At 42.9% G+C, this 12,489-nt stretch overlaps 1 protein-coding gene across 1 annotated transcript in view; it reads right to left on the bottom strand.

Moving 5' to 3' along the window:
* The window catches only part of LOC143988742 (uncharacterized), a 97,427-nt gene extending 85,162 nt beyond the window's left edge, over positions 1 to 12,265 (bottom strand). The window contains exon 1 of the mRNA XM_077488562.1: positions 12,211 to 12,265. The gene's annotated coding sequence lies outside the window, so the exon portion shown is untranslated. The remainder of the gene's footprint in view (positions 1 to 12,210) is intronic.
* Between the last annotated feature and the right edge of the window lie 224 nt (positions 12,266 to 12,489).

Genomic DNA, 12,489 nt, shown 5'->3' with positions numbered 1-12,489 from the left:
TATGTATTGTGGACCGATAGCGGTCCTTACAGAACAGCAGACTGTACCGCACCCAAGCCTATGTACCGTAGCACCCTAGACAGACCAAGTTACCAGTCCTGATAAAGAGCTTTGTGGAACAAGTGAGTTGTGAATGATTAGCAGACTGCAGCAGAAGGGCAGCAGTCAAGTATAATATTCTTTCTATATTTGGAAGAAAGAATATTATACGTGTACAAGCCTATTACCGTACCACTGATACCAGTCCTGAAAAGAACCTTTGTGGAACTAATAGTAACAGCAAGTCTTTAAAATTATCCTCACTGCCTGACACACTGCTTCCTGCCTGTCCCTATACAAATTGGCAAAAAAGAGTAGGCTGGAACGATTAGCTGGAACAGCTCTTTTGTGGACCTGATAGTAACAGCTAATGATGATGATGATGATGATGATGAAGAAAGACTAATCTGGCTGAGCTGTCCCTAAAATAGCAGCATACAGCGCTCTGTCCCTTTATCTAAACTGACAAAAGAAACTCAGGCTGCTGACCTAACACCTATACCAGTCCTGAAAAGAACTTTTGTGTACCAAATAGCTAGCGTTTTCTCTGTCCCTACTCCACACAGGATCCTTTCCCTACAGTGACAGAAGAAAGAATGTAAAATGGCCACCGGATCGGGTGTATTTATAGGTTAGGGGGAATGTCCAAGTGTCCATGAGCTGTCATGTCTCAATTGGTTGTCCTGTAACACATGATAAACGTGTCACGAAAGGTTAAAGTTCTTGTATACATTAAACACGTAAGTCCGCCGGGGCGAACGACGGAAAAAGGCGTTCGAACCCGCGGACGGCGAAAGTCGGAAATTCGCCGCGAAACGACCGCCGGGCGAACCGTTCGGCCATCACTACTAATGTGTGCTGTAACCTCTAGAAACCAGTCAGTAAGCGGTAATGATATGCTGTAACCTCTGGCAACCAATCACAATCACTGCCTGATCTGATTCAGTAACCTGATTTTGAGTCTAGCTGCTATTTATTGTATGTCTCAGAGCAGGTGGAGAGTGAAATTGCAAGAAAGGGGGGGGCCCAAGAAAATGTTTGCCCAGGGTCCAATGAATATTAAGGATGGCCCTGGTGGAAGCATAAGGATGACACCCATGGGATATGTGCCATACAAAAATAAATTGACTATACAACCTCTAATATTTCTACCTCAACAGATTCCCTTTAAAAAGTTGTTTCTGCTGTTGGAACTGATTTGATATACCGGAAGATAAAATAAGAATCATTAGGAAAATGATCTCCAAGGATAGTTTTGTTATAAAACTCTTTCTTTACAGCTGACATCAGCAGCCAGGGAGCATTTTGTTTTCAGGAAGACTCATCTTCACACATTCTAATCTAACCCACATTCTCTCATAGATTTGTATAGCAGAAGTTCAGTGAAGTTGTGGTTTCCCTTCGTAGAAATATTACACCTTGGCTTTTATAATTAGCTCAGAAGAAGGTTTAACCACTTCAATACAGGGCACTTAAACACCTTCCTGCCCAGACCAATTTTGAGCTTTCAGCGCTGTCGCACTTTGAATGACAATTGCGCGGTCATGCTACACTGTACCCAAATGAAATTTTTATCATTTTTTTCCCACAAATAGAGCTTTCTTTTGGTGGTATTTGATCACCTCTACGGTTTTTATTTTTTGCGCTACAAATAAAAAAATACCGAAAATTTTGAAAAAAAAAATGTTTTTTTTTGTTTCAGTTTCAAAACTTTGTAAATAAGTACGTTTTCTCCTTCACTGATGGGCACTGATGGGGCTACACTGATGGGCACTGATAAGGCGGCACTGATGGGCACCAATGTGGCACCAATGAAGTGGCACTGATAGGCGACACGGATGGGCGACACGGATGGGCAACACGGACGGACACTGATAGGTGGCACAAATTGGCACTGATAGCTGGCACGGATGGGCGGCACGGATGGGCGGCACGGATGGGCATGGATAGGCGGCACAGGTGGGCATGGATAGGCGGCACAGGTGGGCATGGATAGGCGGCACAGGTGGGCACTCAGGCGGCACAGGTGGGCACTCAGGCGGCACAGGTGGGCACTCAGGCGGCACAGGTGGGCACTCATAGGCGGCACAGGTGGGCACTCATAGGCGGCATCGGTGTTATAGTAATGGATGCCAATCAGTGCCAAACAATAATGCATGCCAATCAGTGATGCCCATTGTGGGCACTGATTGGCATCCATTATGGGCACTGATTGGCACCCATTGTGCTGACTGGCATCCCTGGTGGTCTAGGGAGGATTATGGCCTTTATTACCTTTTCCCTGGTGGTCTAGTGGCGTCCCTGGTGGTCCAGTGTGGGCATCCTCGGGGGGGCTGTGCTGATAATCGATCAGCACAGACCCCCCCTGTCAGAGGAGCAGCCGATCGGCTCTCCTCTACTCATGTCTGACAGATGCGAGTGAGGGAAAGCCGATCACCGGCTCTTCCCATTTACACTGTGATCAGCCGTGATTGGACACGGCTGATCACATGGTAAAGAGTCTCCGTCGGAGACTCTTTACCGAAATCGTAGTTGCCAGGTGTCAGACTGACACCCCGCAACAACGATCGCCGCGATGCGCGCCCCCGGGGGTGCGCAGCGGCTCATAATCCTGATCACGTCATATGACGTCCGGTCAGGATTATGAAACCACTTTGCCACCGTCAATTCCCTATAGGGCGGGCGGCAAGTGGTTAAAAGCTTATCCTTTGCACAAAAGCTGTGCAAAGAGCAATGATCATGCACAAAGTGCAGGTACTCATTAGCCAATCTCAGTTCAGCTTACAGTAGTCATAACACGTTTTATTCTAATCACTATGAGTTACTGCAACATCCAAATAAGACCATAGAAAAATATACTTTTTGTAGAATACAAATTACTGTTTATCCATCTAAAGCTAAAACCATCTCTGCATGCCCCAAGCAAGCACTTAATTCATTAATTAAAAACCAACATTCATATCATACCCACTTATTGGGATTGATTTAAAAAAAGGAGAAGAGGCTGTGTTTACACAACAAAGTGAATATAAAATCAACCGCATTGTTTTTCCAAAGCAGAGCCAGACAATGCAATTGCACTTACCTGCTTTCAAGTGTCAACTTTTCCAGCTCTTTCTGGTGACAGTCCAGCAGCATGATATAAAGCACATACTATTAAAGAATAGATGACTATGTTTGGTTTGCTCTTACTGTCCTATATTGTGTGTGGTTACTGTATTTTGTGTGCATGAGAAGTGTAGGTGGGGCATTGCTTGCTTAGGGCAGACTAATAGAGACTGGGTTAGCATACTGTACATATGACGTTTTGCATCCTTTACTGATCAAGACATTTTTTGGAAAAGGCTCTCTTCATTAATTTTTATAGCTACTGAATATAAAGTCCTACTTCCAGAGCTGTGCCATACCCCCTCCAGCTCACACCTCCTGCAAAATATATACAATATATTGTCAAAATGGGATGCCTGCCTTTACATGCACATGAACATTAATGGCAATCCCAGTCTTAGTCCATAGGGTTAAATATTGAGTTGGCTTACGCTTTGCAGTTATAACAGCTTTAACTATTCTGGGAAGGCTGTCCACAAGGTTTAGGAGTGTGTCTATGGGAATGTTTGACCATTCTTTCTGAAGACCATTTGTGAGGTCAGGCACTGATGTTGGACAAGAAGGCCTAGCTCGCAATCTCCACGCTAATGCACCCCAAAGGTGTTCTATCAGGTTGAGGTCAGGACTCTGTGCAGGCCAGTCAAGTTCCTCCACCCCAAACTCGCTCATTCATGTCTTTACAGACCTTGTTTGTGCACTGGTGCGCAGTCATATTGCAACAGGAAGTGGCCATCTCCAAACTGTTCCTACAAAGTTGGGAGCATGAAAATGTCCAAAATGTCCTGGTATGCTGACGCCTTAAGAGTTGCCTTCACTGGAACTAAGGGGCCAAGCCCAACCCCTGAAAAACAACCCCACACCATAATCCCTCCTCCACCAAATGATTTGGACCAGTGCACAAAGCAGGGTCCATAAAGACATGGATGAGTGATTTTGGTGTGGAGGAACTTGACTGGCCTGAGCTCAACCCGATAGAATGACTGCGAGCAAGGCCTTCTCGTCCACATGAGTGCCTGACCTCACAAATGCGCTTCTGGAAGATTGGTCAAACATTCCCATAGACACACTCCTAAACCTTGTGGACAGCCTTCCCAGAAGAGTTGAAGCTGTTATAGCTGCAAAGAGTGACCAACTAAATATTGAACCCTACGGACTAAGACTGGAATGCCATTAAAGTTCATTTGTGTGTAAAGGCAGGTGTTCCAATACTTTTGGCAATATAGTGTATACATATACTGTACATAGTGACAACTTTTTCTGCCCACTTTTATTAAAACAGAGAGAATATTCACAAACAAACGATTTTCTTCGCTATCAATATGTAAAAAAACAATATTCAGCCTCTTGGCTCTCTTTGGAGCTCTACTACTCAGGCCTTGTGTCTTAGTTCTCCAGACCATCTAACACACATCCCAGTGCTTGTGCATAAACTCTGTAACTCTGTCAGCTCTGTGTCTTTCCTCCAGCTTTCTGCTGTCTCTCTTAGGTTCGGGCATTTGTCTGTCCTGTCCTGGACAGCACGGTGCAGACATGCACTTCACACACTGACTTCCAGGAGGGTGGAGCCCTGGGCTCTATATCTGATTAACCTAAGAACCCAGCACACACCTGCACCATTAGTGCGCCTGTTCTCTACAAAACCTGGTCCTGTTTATGTCAGGAACCACGAATCAAATGAAATGACTGAGACAGAAGTGCAGTAAAAATCACACTATTTAATAAAATGGTAAAATAGTATAAACAGAGCAAACGTAGTCAAAACATAACCAGAGTTCAGTAAGCAGGACGGTTATTCAGAACAAGCCAGAAAAACAGGAGTCCAAAGATCAGCGACGTTGGGTGCAGCAAACAGGATCAGGAACCAGAAGGAAAGTCAGCAAAGCAAAAGTCTTTCACAGGAAAACACAGCAGAGAGAGTTCAGATATGTTGACCAAGGCAAAGGCACAGAAGTTCTGATCCAAGGAGTTTATATAACCAGCAACTTTAGCTAACGAGCAGGAAATGAAGACCAGGTGAGTCACTGTGGAAGGAAGAGTCTTTGGCAATTAACCATCATCTGAGCACAGAGCTCTGAGAAGGAAGAGCTGAGCCCAGCCCTGACAGTACCCCCTCCTCAATGACCCCTCCCCCTCAGAGGACCACCAGGTTTGAGGGGGAAACATCTATAGAAAGCACAGAGAAGGACAGAAGCATGTACATCTGAGGTTGAGACCCAAGAGCGTTCCTCCGTACCCCTTCCAATGAACCACATACTCTATGCGTCCACGGAAGCTACCGGAATCAATGATAGAATGTATCTCATATTCCTCATGGTTCTCAACCTGAACTGGTTGAGGACGTGGTATTGAAGTGGTGAAACGTTTGCATACCAAAGGTTTTAATAAGGAGACATGGAATACATTTGAAATCCGCATATTAGAAGGAAGGTCTAAAGCGTAAGCCACTGGGTTGATCCTATGGAGAATACAGAAAGGCCCAATATACTATGGTGCCAGTTTTAATGAGGGAACACAGAGTCAGTGGTTGCAAGATGACAGCCAGACCCTGTCCCCAACTGCGTTCAGAAAGAGGTCTGTAACTATCATTGGCACGTTGCAAGGACTCTTGGACCTGGACCTGGAGACTCACAGGGACAAAGCAACAGTCTGGAGGTTGCTAAAAGATTTAACAAGGACTGTTAAAACCTTGGGGTGAAGACCCTTCCACAAACTGATCATCTTTCAACTGCTACAGACATCAGTTGCCAACTTCCAATGATGCAATGTTAATTGATCATTATACCAATTAGTTGCCGCCCGTGCCCCAGGAAGAAGTCATCTTTTGATGAAACGAGGTAGGGTTGAGTGGCGTGCTGATGTCACCAATGTTCTTCGTCTGTCCTGGAAGCGACAGGCAGCAAGAGAGAGCCGGCCGGCTCAAATACATGATACACGCTTTTGTATGTACAGCAATAATGTAAGTGCATGATTGATGCATATGTTTGATTAAAATTGTTTTATGGATTTACGCTATGGGATCCCTTTTGTTTTTATCTGGTTAATGAGTACCTATCAATATGGCTGTGAGGAGAAGTTAGAACGGGAGTGTTTATGCTGGTTCAAGTGGAACATCGGCACACATTGTGCATAACCCTGTACAGAAACCCAGGCTAGTTGATAAACCATGTGCATGTTGGATCTAGCTAGCTGGTAAGCGGCAGTGATTTCATTGGTGGAGGACTTTCCCTTGGTGTACCCTGTCACTTCTTTGAGGGTATTGTGTGCGGTGTTACTATCCAGGACTGAAGATTCACCTCTCCATTTTTTGTTTTGGACTATTTTTTATTTATTTATTTATTTAGTTCCAATTTATTTATCACACACATTTTTTTCTTTCACTGTTAGTGTGTTAATTCGCAACTATGTTTATTGGATTAAGATTGTCACTTAAATTTTTTATTGCACGTTGAGATCAATATTTGGCAGTCAAACATGTAGCACACATATATCTGCACAAGGGTATATAGTCTTTTATATATTTTTTAAGATTCAGCGCAGCTTTGGTTTATTGATCTGGATTGTATTGTGTGTATCTCACATTAAGCTGCAGCAGGATTTTTTTCTTTTTATTCATTTATTTTTTCTTATTTTTATCACTATCTCAGTATATTACAAGGATATTTAGACAGCGCTGTTTTTCACACAATTTTACAAAGCAACGGTCACAAGGTTTCTCAGGATGAGAATGGATCGGAGCGGCAAGAATTTTGTCACCCAAAGGAGAAGTTAGACTGGTGCGAACGTAGTCAGAATATGATCGGGAGGAATCACAGGAACAGGAACCAACTCCATCTTGGAAGTGGAGGAAAACTGTTCAAACCATCAGCCCTTACAATCTTAGTACCGGGTAAGAATTAGACTATGTAATTGAAACTTGACAAGAAAAGAGCCCATTGCACCCTTCTGGGAGAGAGGCGTTTAGCCTCAGACAAGAATGTGAGATTTTTATGGTCAGTCAGAATAAGAACTGCCACAGTAGTACCTTCAAGGAGACGACTCCATTCTTCAAGGGCTAAAATGATTGCTGACATCTCTCTTTCCCCAATCTCATTATTGCATTCCACAGAAGATAATTTCTCAGAAAAGTAGTCACAAGGATGCATAGCGCTCTCAGAGGTAGGAAGTTGAGACAGCAGGGCACCAACTCCAGTCTCAGATGCATCAACCTCAAGGATGAAAGGTACAATAGGATCAGGATGTACCAACGCAGGAGCAGAAACAAAGGCAGCCTTGAAACTCTCAAAGGCATTAATGGAGTCTGGAGACCAGTTCTGTGAGTTACCATCCTTTCTGGTTCTGACTCCGATTGTTGTGAAGCGATCTATCCCTTGTGAGACCTCTATGCCTGGCCTGTATAAGCAGATATCATCACTGAGGACAGTCCTCATCAGATAGCTTGAACTCATCAATACCGATTTCCATCCACAGATGCTTTATTCTGAACATCAGATTACAGCAGATGAAAGGATACAAACAGATGAACAGGTTGTGGTGTCAAAAGATGATATTGTCTGTAGCTTACAATGTAGAATACATGTGCCCTGCTACATGAGGCTTGTTACTCCATTGATGACACAGGAAGTACAAAACACTGGGAGTACAAAACACAGGAAGAAGGGTGGAGCATTACATGCAAAGGAAGTATGCCATAGCATAAGGGGAAATAACTTGAGAACACAAGTGCATTACCACAAAAGGTCGCTAGATGGCAGCACGTGAACTAAACTTAAAGCGGTTTTATACCCGCTGTAGTTTTTTTTTTCCTGACCTGCAAAGGAAAGGGCATAATGAGCTAGTATACACCGCATACTAGCTCATTATGAAATACTTACCTTAGAACGAGGCCCCGACATCTGGCCTGATCCAGGGAGCTGACATGTTCCTTCTGCCTTTCTTCCGGGTATCGCGGCTTCGGTGCTGTGAGTGGCTAGAGCCGCGATATCGTCACTCCCGCGCATGCGCGTGGGAGATTTCTTTCTGGCAGGGTCCGGCATCTGCCAGACTTTCAGCCGAGAATCCCCTGTGCGCATGCGCCGCTGCAGTCAGAAGTGCATTGCGAGGGGAATATCTCCTAAACCATACAGGTTTAGGAGATATTTTTTTTACTTACAGGTAAGCCTTATTATAGGCCTTCCTGTAGGTAAAAGTCATAAAAAATGACTATACAACCACTTTAAACATTCATAGAAAAATGGTTAGAAAAACATATATATATAAGTTCTATGCCCTGTTGGGGCAGCACATCGGTCATATCAATCAGGGGTTTAACCAGAGCAGCCACAGTGGGAGGTTCCAGGTGAGCAGTGCAATTCAGGAGCGTGTGTAACGATATGGCAAACTGATCCATGCGGTGATCCTGCTCATCCAATCTGGAAAAAATATTACCAACAAGTGGATTGCCTGCAGCTTCTGAATTCATGGCCTCTGCCTAATGTCAGGAACCATGAATCAGACTGAGACAGAAGTGCAGTAAAAATCACATTATTTAATAAAATGGTAAAATGGTATAAAAAGAGCAAACGTAGTCAAAACATAGCCAGAATTTGGTAACCAGGACGGGTAGTCAGAGCGAGCCAGAGAAACAGGAGTACAGAGATCAGTGAAGTCAGGTGCTGCAAACAGGATCACAAACCAGAAGAGAAATCAGCCAAGCAAAAGTCTTTTACAGGCAAACACAGCAGAGAGAGTCCAAATATGTTGACCAAGCAAAGGCACAGAAGATCTGACCCAAGTAGTTTATATAACCAGCAGCTCTAGCTGATGAGCAGGAATTTAAGACCAGATGAGTCACTGTGGAAGGAAGAGTATTTGGCAATTAAACGTCAGCTGAGCACAGAGCTCTGAAAAGGAAGGGCTGAGCCCAGCCCTGACAGCTTTTTCCCATGGCCTCACACTGGCCTTCCCCACGCCTGCTCCCCCATTTTCTCCTTTTAAGAGATGTTGTCTGCTGAAAAAACAAAACTTCAGGTAATGTCGATCCCCTTTGTCCCCTACAGCAGTGGTTCTCAACCTCAGTCCTCAAGTACCCCCATCGGGCCATATTTTGAGAACTTCCCTTAGATAAAATAGCTATTATCAATACCTTGTCATTGATATTGATTTAAAGCAGTTGTGCAAAGTAAAGAAAAACCTGAAAACATAGCCCATTGGGGGTACTTGAGGACTGTGGTTGAGAACCACTACCCTACAGAACAAAGTGGTTCCTCCTGCCAACTTATAATGATTTAGCGGTTGTTGGGAGAACCTATTGAGCACAGGTTCTTTATTGTTGGAAGTAGTACCAGCTGAGAGTGTTGACAACTTCAGAAAACGTTTAGATGTATTTGTCAGGAAGCAGAATATGCAGAACTATGGAAATTGTTAATAGAATAAAAATCACACATACGTTGAAATGGGTGAACCTGTGTCTTTTTTTCAATCTTCTAAACTATGTAAAAATAGACGCTCCTATTTAAAATTATTATGAAAGATCCCAGCAAGAACACTGTAATAGCCTATCTCAATAAGAACAGAGGCAGGTAAAAATGTTCAATGATTTGCTAAATATATTCAGCCAGGCAGGCAGGGGGCAGGACTGTATATATACAAAACAGTATGCGACCTTTGGAAACTTTGGAAAAAAGGCAACAGTTCCTGGTATCTTTCTATGGATACTCCATCACAGAAAATTAACATTAAAGAATTATTTTATTTAGGTTTATTTAGAAATTGTCAACATCAAACCTGTGGGAAGACCAACAGAATATGAAAATGCTCTATTTAGAAGTGGGACAGCTAACCAGATCCTCTAAATATAAACATTCATTATATGCAAAGTGAGGGAAGAAAATTGGAAAATCTTAACCTGAAGAGGAAATATGGATCACCACAGCAAAGTCCTCATTTAAAATTTTTTCCTATATATAAAATTCCTATAAAGTTATTTTTTAATGGTATCTCACACCCTCCAGAATTGTTAAATATGTACCCCAATACTCACCATTATGTTTTGAACATGTGGACAAGAAGGTACAATTCTCCATACTTGATGGTCATGTCCTAAGGTCAAGACGCTCTGGATTGGGGTCTATACCTTAATATATACAGTTCTGAGCTGCATCCTATGCAAGGACCCAATTGAGGCCTTATTAAATAAACACTCTCTGATGTGTCATGCTCATCAGTAAGATTGATCACCTTCATTTTTAATACCTCAAAACATACAATTGGCCAATCAGACAATCCCCTACACTGAATGTCTGGTCCCCTTGGATCTCGTACTCCCAACCTAACTAAAAAGCCCTAACTCTTTAAATTGCTAATACCTTTTCCTGGTCCATGGAGCTGTCATTCGGCCCAGATGCTGAAGTAGAGAAAGGGGTGAGGTCATCCGGTGACATCACTTGGTGACACCGCTCCTTTGTTTACTTTAGTGGTAAGCAAAATGAAAACTCCTTCTCCAGCATTAAAGTAAACAAAGGAGACGGCGATTGCATTTAGAGTCGGCAATGACATACAGAGCTGACAAGTAAGGGGAACCTTTATGTACACACTGCTCCCTCACTGTAAACACTGCTTATCTCCTCTCCTGCCCCTCTCAATGCACACACTGCCCTCCTTGCCACAAAGACACTATTCCGCCCCCTAATATCAAAGATGGGGCACTGTTTACTCCCACTGAACAATCTCTACCCCCCGCTGGCCACAGTCTGGCCCAGTTAAAGTCTGAAGGACAGTAAATTGGCCCTTTGTTTTAAAAGTCTAGAGACCCCTGATATCGGTTATTGAAATTTTTTCGCTGTTTCATGGGAGCATGCAATTTTAATGCTTGACATGTTAAGTATCTATTTACTCGGTGCAACTTCTTTTTTTATAATTTACCCAAATATTGGGTACGTTATTGCGTTTGTAAGCCCTAAAATGAACTGTGTATTATTTACTGAAATTTTACATCTCAAAAACCGTTGTGCTAATATCATGTGACATAAAAAATTGCAATTACCACAATTTTATTCTCTAGGGTGTCTGCTTTCAGAAAATATATAACGTTTGAGGGGGATTAAAGTGGTTGTAAACCCTTACAACCAACTTTGACCTACAGGTAAGCCTAGATTAAGGCTTACCTGTAGGTCCAAAAAATATCTCCTAAACCTACACGGTTTCGGAGATATTTGCCGAAAGACAGGCACCGCTGTCTACGGTGCATGCGCCGTAGACAGCAGCGTGCAGGCGCACTGAGTGACCGCGGCGATATACCGCGAGTGGCGGCTCCCGTGCGAATGCACGGGAGTGACGTCATCGCGGCTTCGCCAAATGACAGTGGCGGAGCAGCGGGACCCACCGAGAATATGGATGCGCCGGACTACAGGGGACAGCGGTGACTTCGCTGGCTCTTGTGTCAGGTAAGTGACACATAATGGACTACTATGCGATGGTCCATTATGCTTTACCTTTGCAGGGAATGAAAGAGGAAGTAAACTCATCAGGGTTGACTTCCTCTTTAAGTAGTCTTCAGGCCTGAAATTATTATTATTTATGTAAGCATAAAATTGAAAAAATGCTTCTGGGACTCAAGTGGTTAAGGACTTCAGCTGGCGGATGTAAAAAAACTGATGTAAAAATAGATAAATGCATGACTAAATGCATGACTAAATACCCTTCCAGCCAGGAGAAAACAATAGCACCTCAGGAGGGACAACAGAGACTGTGTTGATGGTGGAATTGAGTGATTTTCATTCCTGCAACCTGTGCTTGCAGAAAAGAAAATCGCACCATATATGGCTTTAATAGTGTGTAGTTTGTGAAGCCTAAGATATCCTCTTCCATTTATACTGCCATATGATGCTGCCATCACTGTACATAAGTACACAGTATGTTGATGTATTTTTAAGGGTAAGCTCAGGACAAATGCATTTATTACTGTAAGTAGTAGTTATCACAGTATGTTAATTATGATAAAATAATACTAAATATAGACTCTCACAGATTCAGATTACCATAAAAAACAACGGACTTATTCACTGATAAGCAGAACTACTCACTTACCTTTCGTAGTTTGCTCAATACAGTTCCTCTTGAATGTTCATCTGAAAATAAAGAGAAGTGCTATGGTTTCATAATTTTAATCCTCCAAGCCTATTACTCAATATTGTGTTTGCACTTCTGTTTTTTTTTTTTTAACATGCTTCCTTATAATTACTGGTACAGTACTTCTTATATATTAATAACTAACTGCCTATTGGACAATTTGTAAGCATGTATGTCATGAATGAAAATCTTTTGCAAGGCTACCCCCTGCATGCAGCCCAATAACCGTGTAGACCC

The sequence above is a fragment of the Lithobates pipiens genome, unplaced genomic scaffold (genome assembly GCF_037356315.1).
Source record: "Lithobates pipiens isolate NorthernLeopardFrog02 unplaced genomic scaffold, aLitPip1_a1.2 Scaffold_18, whole genome shotgun sequence".
Lineage (NCBI taxonomy): Eukaryota > Metazoa > Chordata > Amphibia > Anura > Ranidae > Lithobates > Lithobates pipiens.
This window is presented reverse-complemented; position numbering and strand designations above follow the sequence as displayed.